General features: G+C 44.9%; 1 protein-coding gene and 1 pseudogene across 1 annotated transcript in view; one reads left to right on the top strand and one right to left on the bottom strand.

The window, feature by feature from the left end:
• LOC126088176 (UDP-glucosyltransferase 2-like) overlaps nt 1-20095 on the bottom strand; it is a 139150-nt gene that overhangs the window by 87821 nt on the left and 31234 nt on the right. The window lies entirely within an intron of this gene.
• Nucleotides 13041-13158, top strand: LOC126089891 (5S ribosomal RNA; annotated as a pseudogene).

Raw genomic sequence — 20095 nt, 5'->3', positions numbered from 1 at the left:
TCTGCTGCTCAGAATCGCAACGCACCTGTACGTTACTGTAGCGTGAAACTTCTCTAGCGATTTTCTAGAAATTGCCCAAGTAGTATGCCTTACTACTTGGACATGATGTTGTACTAATGGACTACTAAAAGTGTGCAAAGTTTAAAGTAAATCAGTGATCCGAACGCCCTGGCCTCCCCTTGTTAGAAGAGGAGAATGAGAGCAGAATGGGAAGCTCTAACAGTGGCTGTCACATGTATTATTAAAATGTAATGGAGCATGTTCATAAAATAAATAAAATTAATAACAGATGTCGAAGGTCACATCTCGAGGATAAAAAAGTATAAGAAAATTCCAATGAAATCCACGATACATGTCGACTTCGTGCAGTACACACTGGTACCTCGGACCACACAATACCAGGCTTTCCTACGTTAGCGAAGGTCGAGTACCTACAGAGGAACAATAATATGTACTCTTGCATTCACTAGCAAATATTCATAGAAATGCCACAACTCTGCACCAAATGCTACGATCACTCAGCCAAAGCGACCTCTTCAACTGATGTAACACTGTCCCGTTCGACCAACGTGTACAACGTAAAAATGGGACATTTCTGCAAAGCAGAGAAATATTAGACCACAAGTATCAGTGCTTAATAAAGAAAGAAACCAAATACGTGCTAGCATACTGCATTTCCTGATCAGGCGAAAAACCAAGCGGAAATTACCAGCATTGCTGATGCTTTAATTCAGAAAAACACACATTGTCTTGTAGTTGTAACGACTAAACAAAAATATTCTCAGGAATTGTATAGCAACTACAGACAATATAGCCACACAAATGAAGAAAACGACAGTATACGAAGAACTTCAATTGGCGTATAGTCCTCTGAAGCCCTACACAAGACACAAAAAAATTATTCATGCTCTGATTGTTTTGTGCACCTATAAGGAAAAGTCCCTTCTGAAGACAAACACGATATGCAGAATGCCTGTTATATCGTGCGAAAGCGAAGTTTTATGTCTAAGTAATACAAAAAATACAATGAGAACCTTGTGGTGTAACTGTCTCACAAATATCATCACTTCTACTGTAGCGCAACACTCCAAATAGCCTACACCATTTTACGCACACCACGTCACTGACCTTCATCGCCTCACTTTGACAGCTTGCTGGTTACCCAGCCGCACTGAGACAGTCCAAACAGACAAGTAACAGCAGAAACGTTCTTTATTTGCACAGCACATCTCACGAACATAATGCTGAAAATTCATTCGAAAGGAATATAACTGTCAATAACGAAAACTGACACAGTTGAAATTATTGGACAATAGTAACTAAGACGTTCCAGTACACAGTGGGACAATTATTGAACTACGTGAGAAAAACGTAAATTACTTACAAACTGCGCGGCGTGGACAAGCTTTATTCGACATGAAATGGTTCAAATGGCTCTGAGCACTATGGGACTCAACTGCTGTGGTCATCAGTCCCCTAGAACTTAGAACTACTTAAACCTAACTAACCTAAGGACATCACACACACCCATGCCCGAGGCAGGATTCGAACCTGCAACCGTAGCAGCAGCGCGGCTCCGGACTGGAGCGCCTAGAACCGCACGGCCACCGCGGCCGGCATTTTCTTAAAATGGTTGAAATGGCTCTGAGCACTATGGGACTTAACATCTATGGCCATCAGTCCCCTAGAACTTAGAACTACTTAAACCTAACTAACCTAAGGACATCACACAACACCCAGTCATCACGAGGTAGGGAAAATCCCTTTATTCGACATGCAAACGTCTCTACAGATATTCGGATTTACGGTATGACATGTTCGAAATGCCTGCCATCATTGGTGGTGATATGACGCAGACGAATAGCAAAACTGTGCGTGACCCGCTGAAGTGTTGGATGATCGAGGCTGTCGATGACGTCCTGAATGGCTGTTTTCAGCTCAGCAGTGGTTTTGGGATTATTGCTGTACACCTCGTCTTTAACATAGCCCCACAAAAAGGAGTCGCATATGTTCAGATCCGTAGAAAATGGCGGCCAATGGAGGTCCATGGCGGTGGCTTCTGGGTATCCCATAGCGAGAATCCTGTCCCCAAAGTGCTCCTCCAGGACATCACTGTCCTACTTCGATGGGGTCGAGATCCGTCTTGCACGAACCAAATCTTGTCGAAAACAGGGCCACTTTAGATAACAGGGAGGAGATCATCTTCCAAAACCTTGATGTTCCGTTGGGTAGTCACTGTGTCGTCAAGGAATATTGCACCAATTCTTCCGTGACTGGACATTGCACTCCACACAGTCACCCATTGAGGGGTTGATCGCAAAGTGCAGATCCTTAGCTCCAAACTGCATCAATTCTGCTTACTGACGAACCTATCCAAATGAAAGTGGGCTTCGTCGTTAAATCAAACCATATTCACATCAAAGTCCTGTTCGTCAATTCTGTGGACAATGGTATTAGCGAAACGCAACCGGTGTTCCATAGCCCTGGGGCTTAATGGCCGATGGGTTTGAACTTTGTATGGGAAGCGATGCAGGTCTTCGACAACGATTTGTGGCAGTGTCTCCCGGTTGATCTCCACCTTCCACATGTTGTGCAGCTCCATTTCCTGGGGCTGGTTTGAGACACAGCGTTTGTCTTCCCGATGTTTTCAGGAGTTTTCACCCTTTCTGGACGACAGGCACTGCCAACACTGTCATCACGAACAGTACCCTTTCTCTCAAACTTACGAATCAAATTCCTGATTGTCAGCAATCTTGAAATGGTTGTCTTCAGTTGAACTCAGTCGCAAACGTCCTCTGAGCCGCAGCTGGGCTGTTATTGCTCGCATAGTAATCTTTCACAAGCGTATACACTCAGGCACGCCGTATCGTGACATTTTCACGTGTAAATTGCCGATAACAAGAAAGTGCGTGCGCATGCGCATACTAATTCCCATCGAGCCCCTCGGTCAACGTTGCAGTTTGAACGTCCTATTTCTGATGACTTTATTTCACACGGTTCAACAATTGTCATACCGTATATGGAACCGCAAGAGAGCCGTTTGGGAGATAATTTTGAATGTGTTTGAAATGTAAACCTTTCCATTATATCCGCACCTTAATTGGTCTCAAATGTCGTCTAAGGTCCACGATTGTGAAAAGTGGTAGATAAATTAAAAAAATTTCTGCCAACTGACCTCTTTCGCCTCTCTGGTAACGTTTCTGCTGAACCTAGTCATCTGTGTCAGGACTTCAGCTGCCCACACAGTCTTAGCACGCCGTTGCTCTAGGTAATTATGTGGGCTCGGACATTGCAACGAAAACGTCGGACAATGGAAAGACACCGACAGCAAGACTGTGGAATGACAAAGGCTGGAAAGCAGTCAAAGTTTATAAAAGTGGAGAGTAGCTCCCTGGACGATTCACACGTCCCTCGGTGTCTTCTGACGAGGGCCGTCCATCAGATAGCTGGAATACTTTAGCACCAAGGAAACCTGCCAAAAACCATGGCGAGAGGCTGCAGCAGAACAAACACATCCGAACGTGGACACCATATTACACCACCATAGCACCACTCGGCAGCTGCACCTGCTGGAAGGCAATGCGTATGCCTCTCAGCACTACTACATCTATTTTAGGCACTTTAGACACCAAAGGCAACCAAAGAAAATAATACTAGAGTGGACCTTCAAGAACGTCTGAACCAATAGTACTCAGGCTTCTTCTTTCACAGAAAAGTGAGAGACAAGAGTAGTATGGCCATGACGATTCCAGCACACTTTGTTTACATTTGTAATGTAACAAGACCTAGGTTACTGACCTTGGCCTAAGTCATTTACGTTATGATAACATCGTGAAAATGGAGGGAAATTTAAAATTCTAAGAAATTTGAAAAACTACTGTATAATGTACCATCACCCTTTCCTCTCCTTCAGTCAGAATCTAATATTTTAGCCACAATAAAAATGAAAGAGGCAGTGAAAATATAGCCCCATCTAGGCTGCACTCAAAAGTATCCAGACAAACTGAATTATTTATGAAAAAATTATATCACACACATATGTCTCCTCTAATCAGCACCAAAAATCTGACCCAACATTAAAATGAAACAGCCAGTTACAATGTAGCCCATCTGGAGGGTGCTCAAAAGTATCTGAACGACCTGAATTATTGACAAAAAAGTCACACAATTAAAAATGTATCTGAATTGCATAACATGATGAAAATTCTGTCAACTACGGTTTCATTCCCGACTTTATAAAATCGTTAACGGACTGACTCCCCAGTCGCATTCGTAAATTTCGTTGGTACCTTTATATCGTTCACTACATAAGGCTAGAGAACCAGAATAATATCTTCAAAACATTTCCTCCCTTTCTAATATGATGTTAACTTAGTTTGTTTGTCTTTTGGCTACATTGTGTGTGTACATGGATGTGTCTTCTCACATCACATATTTTTATTAGATACTGGTGTTACTTAATAGCTGATTTTGGAGAATGCAGCCTATAAATATTTAGAGAGCCTTGGCACCATAGTTATGATTGGTAAATATTGCAACCTTCATCGAAAGCAGTTGTTGTACATGACCTCTAATGGTGGGTGTAAATCTATCGTCCGCAGTAAAATAATGCTCGTGCACCCTGTGTTACGCTAAATGAGCTGGAGCGCCTTGACAGGCAGACCTTTACTGGACTTCTAGGCTACAAACATGGTGACTAATTTAGTCTACCGAAAACTAGAAAAGGACCCATCTCTGGACCAAATGACTAAAAAAGTGCGATCTTCAGTCCTTATTTGCGAACTACGAGGGCAGTTCAATAAGTAATGCAACACATTTTTTTTTCTCGGCCAATTTTGGTTGAAAAAACCGGAAATTTCTTGTGGAACATTTTCAATCATTCCCGCTTCGTCTCGTATAGTTTCATTGACTTCCGACTGGTGGCAGCGCTGTACGGAGCTGTTAAAATGGCGTCTGTAACGGATGTGCGTTGCAAACAACGGGCAGTGATCGAGTTTCTTTTGGCGGAAAACCAGGGCATCTCAGATATTCATAGGCGCTTGCAGAATGTCTACGGTGATCTGGCAGTGGACAAAAGCACGGTGAGTCGTTGGGCAAAGCGTGTGTCATCATCGCCGCAAGGTCAAGCAAGACTGTCTGATCTCCCGCGTGCGGGCCGGCCGTGCACAGCTGTGACTCCTGCAATGGCGGAGCGTGCGAACACACTTGTTCGAGATGATCGACGGATCACCATCAAACAACTCAGTGCTCAACTTGACATCTCTGTTGGTAGTGCTGTCACAATTGTTCACCAGTTGGGATATTCAAAGGCTTGTTCCCGCTGGGTCCCTCGTTGTCTAACCGAACACCATAAAGAGCAAAGGAGAACCATCTGTGCGGAATTGCTTGCTCGTCATGTGGCTGAGGGTGACAATTTCTTGTCAAAGATTGTTACAGGCGATGAAACATGGGTTCATCACTTCGAACCTGAAACAAAACGGCAATCAACGGAGTGCCGCCACACCCACTCCCCTACCAAGAAAAAGTTTAAAGCCATACCCTCAGCCGGTAAAGTCATGGTTACAGTCTTCTGGGACGCTGAAGGGGTTATTCTGTTCGATGTCCTTCCCCATGGTCAAACGATCAACTCTGAAGTGTATTGTGCTACTCTTCAGAAATTGAAGAAACGACTTCAGCGTGTTCGTAGGCACAAAAATCTGAACAAACTTCTCCTTCTTCATGACAACGCAAGACCTCACACAAGTCTTCGCACCCGAGAGGAGCTCACAAAACTTCAGTGGACTGTTCTTCCTCATGCACCCTACAGCCCCGATCTCGCACCGTCGGATTTCCATATGTTTGGCCCAATGAAGGATGCAATCCGTGGGAGGCACTACGCGGATGATGAAGTTATTGATGCAGTACGACGTTGGCTCCGACATCGACCAGTGGAATGGTACCGTGCAGGCATACAGGCCCCTCATTTCAAGGTGGCGTAAGGCCGTAGCATTGAATGGAGATTACGTTGACAAATAGTGTTGTGTAGCTAAAAGACTGGGGAATAACCTGGTGTATTTCAATGCTGAATAAAACAACCCCTATTTCAGAAAAAAATGTGTTGCATTACTTATTGAACTGCCCTCGTAAATATAGAAATTAGCCGACCTAAAAGTGACTACTTGTCAGGATTTCTTTTAAGTAGTAGTACTGACGTGCTTTTAATCCAGGAAACCCGTTCATCAAACGAAGAAGATCTTCGTGAAAGAGGAACGACATAAGGCTACGACCTTATTGCCGCAACTTACCACAACGTTTATGGTGTCGCTACTTACGTGGCAGGTAACAGTGATCATACACAACTTACCTCAGCAAATAAGTTGATGAAATTCATGATGTTTCAAGCTCATTATCCATAACATCAACAATACATGCTGGTGATTTTAACAGCCGCCTCGACAATGTAAGTATGCATGGAACAACGACTATGATAATGCATTTTTGGGCTGAAAATAACAACCTTTACCTGGTGTTTGACGCCAAGGATTTGAACACATTTAGATTAGATGCTCGGCAGAGAGGCTATAACCCAGACCTCTGTTTTGTCTCCTGTGATCGTAAAGATCAACTACTTCCGACATCAAGAAAAGTCGTGTCAGACTTCTCACGTAGCCAACACAGACCTGTCATTCTCAGTACTGGCTTTCTCTGACTACCTGAAAAAATATATATGTTTCATTCCACCATAACTCCAGAGCTAAGGCCGTTTTTCTTTTTTGGAGCTGTTCTTGCACTTCCTACGAAACATATTGCTCGTAGATATAGGAGAAAATACATCCCAGGGTGGTATGAGAGACATGAACACCTATATGAACAATTTAACAGAAGTGGAGTCAGTGACACTGCAGATGAACTTCTTCATAGTCTTGATAACGCGAGGAATGTGCGCCGGTCTGAGATAGTAGAAAACTTAAATTTCAAACATTCAAGTAGGAAGACTTTGTCCTTGCTCCGTAAATTGAGTGGCTCGTTTATTAAATGTGATCAGAAGAATGGAGTTTCAACCAATCATATTGCTAACCATAGAGTAAAGACGTCCAGACCGCCCAGGAATAAACAGCATACCTCCAGGATCAAAAAAGAGCTAACAAATCTACAAGCTCAGTCTCCAAGCGATTCAAAATATTCTTCCCCTTCATCCTAGATGAAATAGAGATAGTTTCAGCAGAGGTTAAAAGTGTCTGACAATATACACCCAGAATTTTTATTCCATCTTGGTGAACATGCCAAACACTGGCTGGCTTGTTTCTTCACTATTACTTTGAAGACAGGAACACTTCTGAAGAAACTGAATAATACAAAAATATTGGCAATCTTAGAACCTAACAAATCACCGGATGTCTCCGAGAACTTTCGGCTCGATTCCCTGCTTAGTTACCTGTAAGTCTTGGACAGACTTATTTACAATAGAATTAACGGGTGAACGTTGGAACACATTGAAGTAGAACAAGCGGGATTTAGGCTTCACCGGAGCTGCAACGACCAGTTACAAGCTCTGACAACTTTCATAGATGCCGGTATCCAGGAGACTCTAAAAACATTTGTCTCTTGTATCTACCTTACAGCAGCGTATGACACTGCTGGAGGGAAGGTGTGATTTACAAACTATTGAAAATAATTAAATGGCGAACAATATAATCTCATATTAATTTAATAACATGATAAGTAATGGTTGCTTTCAGATTTGACTGGATGAAAATAGTAGTTCAACAAGGAAACTAAATAATGGCCTACCACAGGGCTCAGATCTCGCACCTCTCCTGTTCAGCCTCTGTGTTTCTGACCTTAAATAAAAACTTTCAGGGAAATTTTGCTATGCAGGTGATATCGCTCTGGCTTGTTAATCGAAAGAGCTTGGTCAGTCAGAGGGAACACTAACAGAGGAGTTCGCGGCTTTTAACTCATATTTTAAAAAATGGAGACTGAAGCCCAGTCAGTACCAGTAAGAGCGAAGTTTGTGAGTTTCACCTTAACAACAAACAAGCTAACACTGGGCTCAAGGCGTGATTTGATGGCAGTCTTCTTCGCCACAGCAAGTGCCACAACTGGCTTGCCATTGCACTCGGTCGCACTCTATCTTGCAAAAAAACATCTGGAAAACACATCTGCGAAGACAAAAACTCGAAACAAAGTCATTATTAGGCCATGTGGCACAACCTGGGTAGCTTCAATGGATATTTTGCGTACGTCGGCTATCGGCTCTTGCATTGGTTTTTCTACCACAGATTATCGTGTTTCAGTGTGGCGTGATAGTTTCCATGCCAGCCTCATCGATACGCAGCTCAGGAACACGATGCGCATAGCTACTGGTACAATCAGACCGACTCCTGTCTACTGGCTTCCCTGCTGAGCAATACCTACCCCCCACACATTCGCAGAACAGAGACCCTGTTTAGAGATTACCACAATACAAAAGAGAATTAGGAACTACCCAATCTTCACGACACATCGGTCGTAGGAAGAAATAGGCTTCGTTAGAGACACTCGCCATTACTGTACTCTGAACAGCTAGCTACAAGTGACACTTCTAAAACAAGGACAGTCAACAGATCGGAAGTTACCAAGAATGAGAATGATTCGAGAAATACGATTGTGATACTGTGGGTGTCGAACATTGCACGAAAATGTGGTGGCATTAAATGGAATCCGCACTGGATGTAGTTGGTGCTTTCACTCACTCTATAAATGGGATAGTGTGGAGTCTACGAGCTGTGACTGTAGTGCTCTGAAACAATATCAGATATGTAAGAGAGCAACACGTCCTGCGATGGTATAAGGGCACATAGAATGATTTTATAAATGCCAGTGCCATAACGGTGGAATGGATTAGAAACTTAGACGCATTATCTTAATCCCTCCTAAAATCTTGCTTGACAACAATTTAGATGTGGAAATACACTCCTGGAAATTGAAATAAGAACACCGTGAATTCATTGTCCCAGGAAGGGGAAACTTCATTGACACATTCCTGGGGTCAGATACATCACATGATCACACTGACAGAACCACAGGCACATAGACACAGGCAACAGAGCATGCACAATGTCGGCACTAGTACAGTGTATATCCACCTTTCGCAGCAATGCAGGCTGCTATTCTCCCATGGAGACGATCGTAGAGATGCTGGATGTAGTCCTGTGGAACGGCTTGCCATGCCATTTCCACCTGGCGCCTCAGTTGGACCAGCGTTCGTGCTGGACGTGCAGACCGCGTGAGACGACGCTTCATCCAGTCCCAAACATGCTCAATGGGGGACAGATCCGGAGATCTTGCTGGCCAGGGTAGTTGACTTACACCTTCTAGAGCACGTTAGGTGGCACGGGATACATGCGGACGTGCATTGTCCTGTTGGAACAGCAAGTTCCCTTGCCGGTCTAGGAATGGTAGAACGATGGGTTCGATGACGGTTTGGATGTACCGTGCACTATTCAGTGTCCCCTCGACGATCACCAGTGGTGTACGGCCAGTGTAGGAGATCGCTCCCCACACCATGATGCCGGGTGTTGGCCCTGTGTGCCTCGGTCGTATGCAGTCCTGATTGTGGCGCTCACCTGCACGGCGCCAAACACGCATACGACCATCATTGGCACCAAGGCAGAAGCGACTCTCATCGCTGAACACGACACGTCTCCATTCGTCCCTCCATTCACGCCTGTCGCGACAGCACTGGAGGCGGGCTGCACGATGTTGGGGCGTGAGCGGAAGACGGCCTAACGGTGTGCGGGACCGTAGCCCAGCTGCATGGAGACGGTTGCGAATGGTCCTCGCCGATACCCCAGGAGCAACAGTGTCCCTAATTTGCTGGGAAGTGGCGGTGCGGTCCCCTACGGCACTGCGTAGGATCCTACGGTCTTGGCGTGCATCCGTGCGTCGCTGCGGTCCGGTCCCAGGTCGACGGGCACGTGCACCTTCCGCCGACCACTGGCGACAACATCGATGTACTGTGGAGACCTCACGCCCCACGTGTTGAGCAATTCGGCGGTACGTCCACCCGGCCTCCCGCATGCCCACTATACGCCCTCGCTCAAAGTCCGTCAACTGCACATACGGTTCACGTCCACACTGTCGCGGCATGCTACCAGTGTTAAAGACTGCGATGGAGCTCCGTATGCCACGGCAAACTGGCTGACACTGACGGCGGCGGTGCACAAATGCTGCGCAGCTAGCGCCATTCGACGGCCAACACCGCGGTTCCTGGTGTGTCTGCTGTGCCGTGCGTGTGATCATTGCTTGTACAGTCCTCTCGCAGTGTCCGGAGCAAGTATGGTGGGTCTGACACACCGGTGTCAATGTGTTCTTTTTTCCATTTCCAGGAGTGTATTTAATTTCAGAGCGTATGGTGACTCACAACAAGAGCATGTCTAATTAATTACATTCTTCCAGTAAATTAGACTGGCTATTTGTTTGTATGTTTGTATGCTTGTCTGCTTAGCTTAGTATTTTAGCTAACAGGTATATTGTGCAGTTATAATTTTCGTCAGGCTAGTTCAGCCACAGCGATCTCTTAGGCCTAGTTTATCATGTTATTTGTAACTATTTAGTTGTGGAAATAGCATTGGCGTACTTACTTTAGAGTTGACAATCATGTTTTAGTCACTAATTTGGCACGTATGTGTGGAAAATAAAATTGTAATACCTGATGCAAACATTGCACTTTTTTGGATTGCAGACATATTTTTGCAGGTATTTTAGATTTGGAAAAAACGTTGTGACACTTAACAAAATGTGGAAAATATATAATCTGAAGCCCTGTTGTGTCTTAAACCAACGGTGGTACTCAGATAAAATATTGAACTTCGTACCAGTGCAGCCATCCTTTGACGAGGACAAGCTATGGGAGATTAAACTAGTAGCTGATTTTATTTCGCGTTTTTGAAGTTTTGTAGAATGTATTTAACGTCAAACTCATGTCCAAGATATACATATTACTAATTCGTTAATTACGTTGCACGAGCAAATGTTGGTTTTTAACTATTCATGGAGAGTATGTTTTATACTCGTTCCATAGTAAATTAAATTTAATGACGCAACTGTTAAGTCAGTTCGTATATAATTTTTTGAAGTCATTGATGGAAACATGGTTGACAACATTTTTGAAAATTTCGCGATTCAAGTATGTTAAGTGTGTGACGTATTTTTTGATCAATAATTCAGGTCATTCAGATACTGCTGAGCATAACCTAGATGGTGGCTAAAATACTAGGCTCTGATTGGACGAAGCTCTGCCCTGACTGTCAGCTCTAAGACACCGACGAGCACCGTCTTACGTGCCCCCTCAAACGAAACGTATGGCTCCTCATCCAACGAATCGTGGTAGATTATGCGCGCGCGCGCGCGCGCGCGCGCGCGCGCGTGTGTGTGTGTGTGTGTGTGTGTGTGTGTGTGTGTGTGTGTGTGTGTGTGTGTGTGTGTGTGTGTCAGATTTGACCCTCACTGCCATTTTTAATTTTTTTTTAAATTGCTACTACTTTTTCAGATTCATTAGTATTTCAGAATTTTCCTCCATTGTGTTTATGTAATCGAAAAAGGGATGTGTTTTTGACTTCACGCGTATTACATCATCAGAAAAAGGGGTCTGCCTTGGTGACATCATTGAAAGGTCACTGGCCCAGGTCAAGGTCAACGACGTAGGTCATGTGATGCCACAAATGTAAACAATTTGCCGGAGTCGCCATAGCCATGTTACTAACAAGCACTTGAGCTATGGAACACGTTTTATATTCATGTACTGTGAGCTTTTTGGAGAATGGAAGTCTCTATCGAAGTACAAATGGTTCAAATGGCTCTGAGCACTATGGGACTCAACATCTTAGGTCATAAGTCCCCTAGAACTTAGAACTACTTAAACCTAACTAACCTAAGGACATCACACACACCCATGCCCGAGGCAGGATTCGAACCTGCGACTGTAGCAGACCCGCGGTTCCGGACTGCAGCGCCAGAACCGCTAGACCACCGCGGCCGGCTCTATCGAAGTGATTATGGTTTACGCAAACGTCTTGTGGCATTCAGCTTGTTCTCCTCGTAAACAAGATTCAGACTGCCGTAGACAACATTCGCAGGCTTGGTTCCATGTTCCTTCACTACTCGGAAGCATGCGGTACAGTTCTGCATTTAATGAATCAACTATAAGCTTATCAAATACATCAGGTCAAATTTGTGGCTGGATTGAGGACTGCCTGGCAGACAGAATTGTACACAGAGTTCTTGATAGGGCGACACTTACAGATGTAAAAGTAACTTCATTAGTATCCCGGGTGTTATATGAACATTAGCCTACAGTTACAACCATACGTAAATGTGCTTGTGAATAACAGTGGAAGCTCCGTGTGGCTATTCCAGGACAATGCTGTTGAGTATAGGAGGTTCTAACGCCAGAATACTGTAGCGAAACGCAAAAAGATATCTAGAGGATCAACATTAGGTAATGAAATTAACGAATTTCGCATGAATCGGTGGTGCCATACATTACTGTTAAATTACACTGCTGGTTATAGATCATTGCAACCAGTAACAACCATAAAGTATGTCCTAAAGTAGGAAAAGCATTTAAAAGTAGCTGTAAGAAAAAAACATGACTCCAAGCTGAAGTACATGCCCGTACCAAAGTACTATACCTACTGCTAGTCACAGGCAGTGATATGTAAACAGATTTGTATGAGTGTCTGTGATTTGTAGCTGTGTAATCGTGGACGTAATTTTCTGTGCGATACACTTAACCCCCACACAAATAAATGGCTGAATACAAGTGTTTAAGGTCTAGTTTCAAATGATTTAAATTACTGGACGTCATCAGCGTTTTTCAATAAAACAGAATGTAAACTGGCATTAAAATCTGGCAATGTTCCCTTCTTCTTGACGTAAACCTAAGAGAAGTTTTACGCTCAACTTTGTACACACAACGGTACATCAGTTTAACTAGTTACGTGTTAATTGCTTCTGTAATAAATTAATCAGTTTTCAATAAGAAAAAGAAGAATTAGTCTATACAGTATACACCAGAAGGCAACGGCCTTGTCGCAGTGGATACGCCGGTTCCTGTCAGATCACCGAAGCTAAGCGCTGTCGGGCGTGGCCGGCACTTGGATGGGTGACCATCCGGGCCGCCATGCGCTGTTGCCGTTTTTGGGGTGCACTCAGCCTGGTGATGCTACTCGACCGCAAAGCAGCGGCTCCGGTCAACGAAAACCATCATAACGTGCTGACCACACGCCCCTCCTATTCACATCCTCAGCGCCAGGATGGTACCGAATGGCCACTTGTGGCCCAAAGACGTCATGAGTTTAGTTTTTTAGTATATAATTAAATGAATACCGGTATGTATAATGCTCGCTTTAACTTTGGCATACCCCCTGAGTACACTGGAGCTCCGTGTACCCCTGTTGTAGACCACTGCTTTAGTTCAACTACTGAAAGTACTGTATTACAGATTGGTCTGATACAACTAAAACAGTGAAGAGTGGTTTTAGTTCAAAGAACGAATACTTTGTGCCAGCGACAAAGAAACTGCATACTGGTTTCACTTGAAAAGAATGAAAGAAGAATTCAATTAGTATGCAAAACTACAACGCACGTCGTCTATTATTTTCATTCAGGTAGTTGTAAGAAAGAAATGAATAGAAATGAATGAGTATAAACCAGACGATATGTAAAACCAAACACCAAGCGAATGAACTAATTCTTTTCGTTCATTTGCTCTCACAGATCGGTTTCACTCAAAAGAACGAATGAATACACGAACAGAAACGTAATAATACTACCGAATGAGTCGAACGTTTTCCAACAATCGATTAAATAGGAGGTTCTCAATCGTTTGCTCCCATCGCTAGAATACTCAGCGAGGTTTGCCAAACCTAGTTTCTCAGAACATTCCTAGCATTTCTGGCAGCAATTATTGCTGTCCGCAATGCTCATCCACAGGCGTATGCGGCACTGAGTTCGGAAACAACGGCGACAGTTTACTACGCAGCCCACTGAATCCCTCACGGCCGGCGTATCTCATTGCCGTCTCTACTGCACCGTCCCTTGGACTAATCATGTCCACATTGCAGATGCTTGTGTACCACACAAGCCCGTTTCGCAAACTCCTCCAGCTACAAATACGACCGTCAAACACGTGCACCGTTGCGTGTTGCCAGTTATCTAAACTGGTGTTTCTGTATCTTCATCAGTTTATGTAATACAGAGATACCGAAATATCTAGCGTGCAAGATAAGTTGCGCAAGTAAACGCCTCGGCGACACTGAATGAGGTGAGGGGTATTAAGCAAAACATGGTATCAAACAGTTACGTGACCGTTGTGGTCTGGCAGGTCTTTCTCACCTGCTTCTCCACAGAACTCAGTGACGCCATCTAATGGATCCACCAGTATGGACGTCTTTCTGGTAGCATTCTTAATGTCCGTAAATCGACTATGATGCACATTGGGCGCGGCCTCCCGGCTATGGTACCGACCCCACTCCCAGTCAGTACCACCCATCGTCGTTTGGGTATCGAATTTACGAGCTCCACACACCACACGGTGGCCCTCACTTACCGGCGGCTTTTGCAGTCGATTCGGCACCATGTTCGCGGTCAAGTGCACCGTAACTTAATCCAACTCCAACACGTGTCCTATGTTAGCATGTATGTCGCCCCTAAACTGGTTCACGTCGCCCAGATCTTCCCAATGCCGTTACTCCTTGGCCGCCGCATCCAATCAGCCTTTGGATATTTCGTGTCAGCAGGGGCAATTTTCAAAGTCCGCTGCAACACTCTTAACACTGCCTCCTTCAGAAGGTGGCCTCGGACTCGTCAACATGCGGGCACGATATTCTGCACTCTTTGTCCATACTATGTTGCGGCACTGTCGGGGGCCGGTTCCGTCCTTAACACGTAGTCTCTTAGATATCCTCCGACCAGCTTCTCTCGATCCACTGATCAATGTGGCACCTATTTCTCCATTATTGTACCATGTCACCATTTGTTTCATAGAGCTCAGCTACCTTTGGGCCGATCTTCCAGTCAGCCGTCCTCCCTGTACAAAAGATTATTATCGTTGGTTTATGCTGTCCAACCCTTGCGACCCCATGGTGATACAGCACCCTGACATTAACTGACGAACGGTTTGGGGATGTGTGCATGCACCCTCTTTACCGTCGTCTGTGTCTGCACTCTGGTATGTTTTAGTCTACGGCAAATTCCCGACTAATAGTCGACTTTATCGCATAGGACTGGCCACCTCCCCACTCTGCCCTGACTGTCAGCTCGAAGTCACCGACGAGCACCTTCTTACGTGCCCCCTCAAACGAGACGTATGGCTCCTCATCCAATGAATCGTGGTCTTTTACCTCCGTGCCCCGCCATCGACGGTAACCCCAGATTTCTTCTTGTTGCCCCAGACATTTCACTACCCTCTTGCTAAGCACCATACACTCATCTGGTTTCGAGGACAGGCTTTAGAATACCTCTTTCAGAGTGGTCCGCATACAGTCCTTGACTTCTGGTACAAAGTTGTGACCGCGCATAGCACCCTCACCCGAAAACTATGTTACCGACAAACTTTTTCCGGTTATCTCCGCGCAGCTTCTTCCTTGACCCCCCTCAAAGTGCCGTGCCTAACTGTCACATGATGCAACACCCTTACCCACGTTCTCATGGATCAGGAAAAAAAAAGGAGATGACAGAATATGTTATATTTTGTTGACAATGATTTGTATATGTTTAAAGGCATCTTGAAGAACTATATATATACTGTTAGTTTGTTCAATAAAGATTATTGAAAAAAAAAGCAGGTAGAGCACTAGACTCCGGCACTGGAGATCCCGGGTTCGATCTCGGATAGGGGCGGCGATTTTTCCTTGTTACACTCCTCCAGGATTGTCGTACATGCCACTCATCCTGATATTAAGTAAGTGCTGGAGACGTTTTCCGCGATAAAAGGCAGTTGGGGCGATGGTCCACCTCCTAGTGCCACGCCGAAGAATGTCTGTACTCTGCCTGCAGCCAGGTACAGCCCGCTCACGTGCTTGGGCCACAAGCTTTACCTTTTCCCGTTGTACACAAATTCTGTAAATTATTACATACTATCACTGCATTAGTCCATCCTAAAAAAGCCCATATAAGGAAGACTCCTGCATTGCCGTCGACCACTTTCCGTATGAAATGCATTGCACTTAGTCGAGAAGTTGTATTTGAGATCAATTCAGGTCACAAAAAATGCATGCAAAATTAAGCTAGTAGTAAAGCAACACTTCTCCTTGCCCTCTAGTGCTCCAATAAGTTTGTGATACTTTTAAATGCCAATATGCACCTTTCGCCATTTGACGTGTTCTATCGGACAAACGCTTCCTCTAACTTTTCCATTTATTATGCAATTCAGCGATATGTATTAATTTTGCTGCTTGCTAATGCCTTCTACCTGCGTTCCATCAGCTGGTCGTTGCTTTTCATTTTTTGGAATTCAGCGAAAACTTCCTCGGCGCAAAACTCCAATCAGCGCGTCGCGACATCTCCTATCCATCTCCATTTCCTCCATTTCATTTTTCGTGCTACACCAAGAAGAAATGCAGATGATAAACGGGTATTCATTGCACAAATATATTATACTAGAACTGACATGTGATTACATTTTCAAGCAATTTGGGTGCATAGATCCTGAGAAATCAGTACCCTGAACAACTACCTCTGGCCGTAATAACGGCCTTGATACGCCTGGGCATTGAGGTAAACAGAGCTTGGATGGCGTGTACAGGTACAGCTGCTCATGCAGCTTCAACACGATACCACAGTTCATCAACAGTAGTGACTGGCGTATTGTGACGAGCCAGTTGCTCGGCCACCATTGACCAGACGTTTTCAATTATTGAGAGATCTGGAGAATGTGCTGGCCACGGCAGCTGTCGAACATTTTCTGTATCCAGAAAGGCCCTTACAGGACCTGCAACACGCGGTCGTGCATTATCCTACTGAAATGTAGGGTTTCGCAGGGATCGAATGAAGAGTAGAGCCACGAGTCGTAACACATCTGAAATGTAACGTCCACTGATCAAACTGCCGTCAATGCGAACAAGTGGTGACCGAGACGTGTAACGAATGGCACCCCATACCATCACGTCGGGTGATACGCCAGTATGGCAATGACGAATACACGCTTCCAATGTGCTTTCACCGCGATGTCGCCAAACACGGATGCGACCATCATGATGCTATAACCAGAACCTGGATTCATCCGAAAAAAAGACGTTTTGCCATTCGTGCACCCAGGTTCGTCGTCGAGTACACCATCGCAGGCGCTATTGTCTGTGATGCAGCGTCAAGGGTTCCCTCAACCGTGGTCTCCGAGCTGATAGTCTATGCTGCTGCAAACGTCGTCGAACTGTTCGTGCAGATGGTTGTTGTCTTGCAAACGTCCCCATCTGTTGACTCAGGGATCGAGACGTGGCTGCACGATCCGTTACAGCCATGCGAATAAGATGCCTGTCATCTCGACTGCTAGTGATACGAGGCCGTTGGGATCCAGCACGGCGTTCCGTATTACCGTCCTGAACCCACGGATTCCGGATTCCATATTCTTCTAACAGTCATTGGATCTCGACCAACGCGAGCAGCAATGTCGCGATACGATAAACCGCAATCGCGATAGGCTACAATCCGACCTTTATCAAAGTCGGAAACGTGGTGGTACACATCTCTCCTCCTTACACGAGGCATCACAACAACGTTTCACCAGGCAAGGTCGGTCAACTGCTGTTTGTGTATGAGAAGTCGGTTAGAAACTTTCCTCATGTCAGCACGTTGTAGGTGTCGCCACCGGCGCCAACCTTGGGTGAATGCTCTGAAAAGCTAATCATTTGCATATCACATCATCTTCCTCCCGTGGGTTAAATTTCGCGTCTGTAGCACGTCATCTTCGTGGTGTAGCAATTTTATTGGCCAGTAAGGTACTTAATAGGGATTTGACCTGGAGATGTCGCGAGAGGTTAGCTCGTCAGCATAAAAGAAGGCGAGGAGTTGTGTTGTCAGTAACAGCAGAATGGGTGGGGCAGGAGAGCTCAGTATCTTCGAACATGGGCTAATTGTTGGATGTCACCTGGGTAACAGGTCCATCAGAGGCATTTCAACGCTGTTAAAGCTCCTGAAGTCGACTTTTGTTGGTTTGATCGTGAAGTGGAAACTCGAAGAAACATCCACAGCTCAATCAAAACCAGGCATACCACTTGTACTGACGGACATGGTGTATCGAGCATTGCTGAGGGTGGTTGTAAAAAAAACTGCATGAAATCAGAAGAAGGAACCACTCGTGAGTTCCAAACTGCTATCATCAGGCCAGCTAGCACAATGACTGTGTGTAGGGAGTTAAAAAGAAAGAAGTACAATGATCAAACAGTTCCTCATATCCATATATTTCAGCGGTCAGTGTTGAGCAACGCTTGTAGTGGTTGGTAACTGTGAACGAGCGTCTGGACTGACGAATTACGCTACATCCCTTGCCAATGACAGAGGGATAGAGGGATAGAAAAACAGTTAAAATGGCTCAAAAGAGGAAAGGCCGCTGGACCTGATGGGATACCACTCCAATTTTACACAGAGTACACGAAGGAGCTTGCCGCCCTTCTTGCAGCGGTGTACCGCGTAAAAGGGCACAGGTCATCCCCGTTTTCAAGAAGGGAAGTCGAACAGATGTGCAGAACTATAGACCTATATCTCTAACGTCGATCAGTTGTAGAATTTTGGAACACGTATTATGTTCAATATAATGACTTTGCTGCAGACTAGAAATCTACTCTGTAGTAGGAATCCGCATGGGTTTCGAAGAAGACGCTCGTATGAAACCCAGTTCGCGCTATTAGTTCACGAGACTCAGAGGGCCATAGACACGGGTTCCCAGGTAGATGCCGTGTTTCTTGACTTCCGCAAGGCGTTCGACATAGTTCCCCACAGACGTTTAATGAACAAAGTAAGAGCATATGGACTATCAGACCAATTGTGTGATTCGATTGTAGAGTTCCTAGATAACAGAACGCAGCATGTCATTCTCAATGGAGAGAAGTCTTCCGAAGTAAGAGTGATTTCAGGTGTGCCGCAGTGGAGTGTCGTAGGACCGTTGTTATTCACAATACATATAAATGACCTTGTGGATAACATCGGAAGTTGACTGAGGCTTTTTGCGGATGATGCTGTAGTATGTAGAGAGGTTGTAACAATGGAAAACTGTACTGGAATGCAGGAGGATCTGCAGCGAATTGACGCATGGTGGAGGGAATGGCAATTGACAAGTGTAATGTGCTGCGAATACATAGAAAGAAAGATCCTTTATTATTTAGCTGCAATATAACAGGTCAGCAACTGGAAGCAGTTAATTGCATAAATTATCTGGGAGTAGGCATTAGGAGTGATTTAAAATGGAATGATCATATAAAGTTGATCGTTCGTAAAGCAGATGCCAGGCTGAGATTCACTGGAAGAATCCTAAGGAAATGCAATCCAAAAACAAAGGAAGTAGGTTACAGTACGCTTGTTCGCCCACTGCTTGAATACTGCTCAGCTGTGTGGGATCCGTACCAGATAGGGTTGATAGAAGAGATAGAGAAGGTTCAACGGAGAGCAGCGCGCTTCGTTACAGGATCATTCAGTAATCGCGAGAGCGTTACGGAGATGATAGATAAACTCCAGTGGAAGACTCTGCAGGAGAGACGCTCAGTAGCTCGGTACGGGCTTTTGTTGAAGTTTCGAGAACATACCTGCACCGAGGAGTCAAGCAGTACATTGCTCCCTCCTACGTATATCTCTCGAAGAGATCATGAGGATAAAATCAGAGGGATTAGAGCCCACACAGAGGCATACCGACAATCTTTCTTTCCACGAACAATACGAGACTGAAATAGAAGGGAGAACCGATAGAGATACTCAAAGTACCCTCTGCCACACACCGTCAGGTGGCTTGCGGAGTATGGATGTAAATGTCGATGTAGAATCCGATGGAAAGGCTTGGACAGGAGTAGGTGGTATTACAGTATGGAGGTGTTTTTTGTGGTTAGGATGTTGTTCGATTATGGTGCATAATCAAATACTAAATGCG

Source organism: Schistocerca cancellata, chromosome 6, assembly GCF_023864275.1.
Source record: "Schistocerca cancellata isolate TAMUIC-IGC-003103 chromosome 6, iqSchCanc2.1, whole genome shotgun sequence".
In the NCBI taxonomy this organism is placed as follows: Eukaryota; Metazoa; Arthropoda; class Insecta; order Orthoptera; family Acrididae; genus Schistocerca; species Schistocerca cancellata.
The sequence above is the reverse complement of the archived record's forward strand: the minus strand, read 5'-3'. Positions and strand labels throughout refer to the sequence as shown.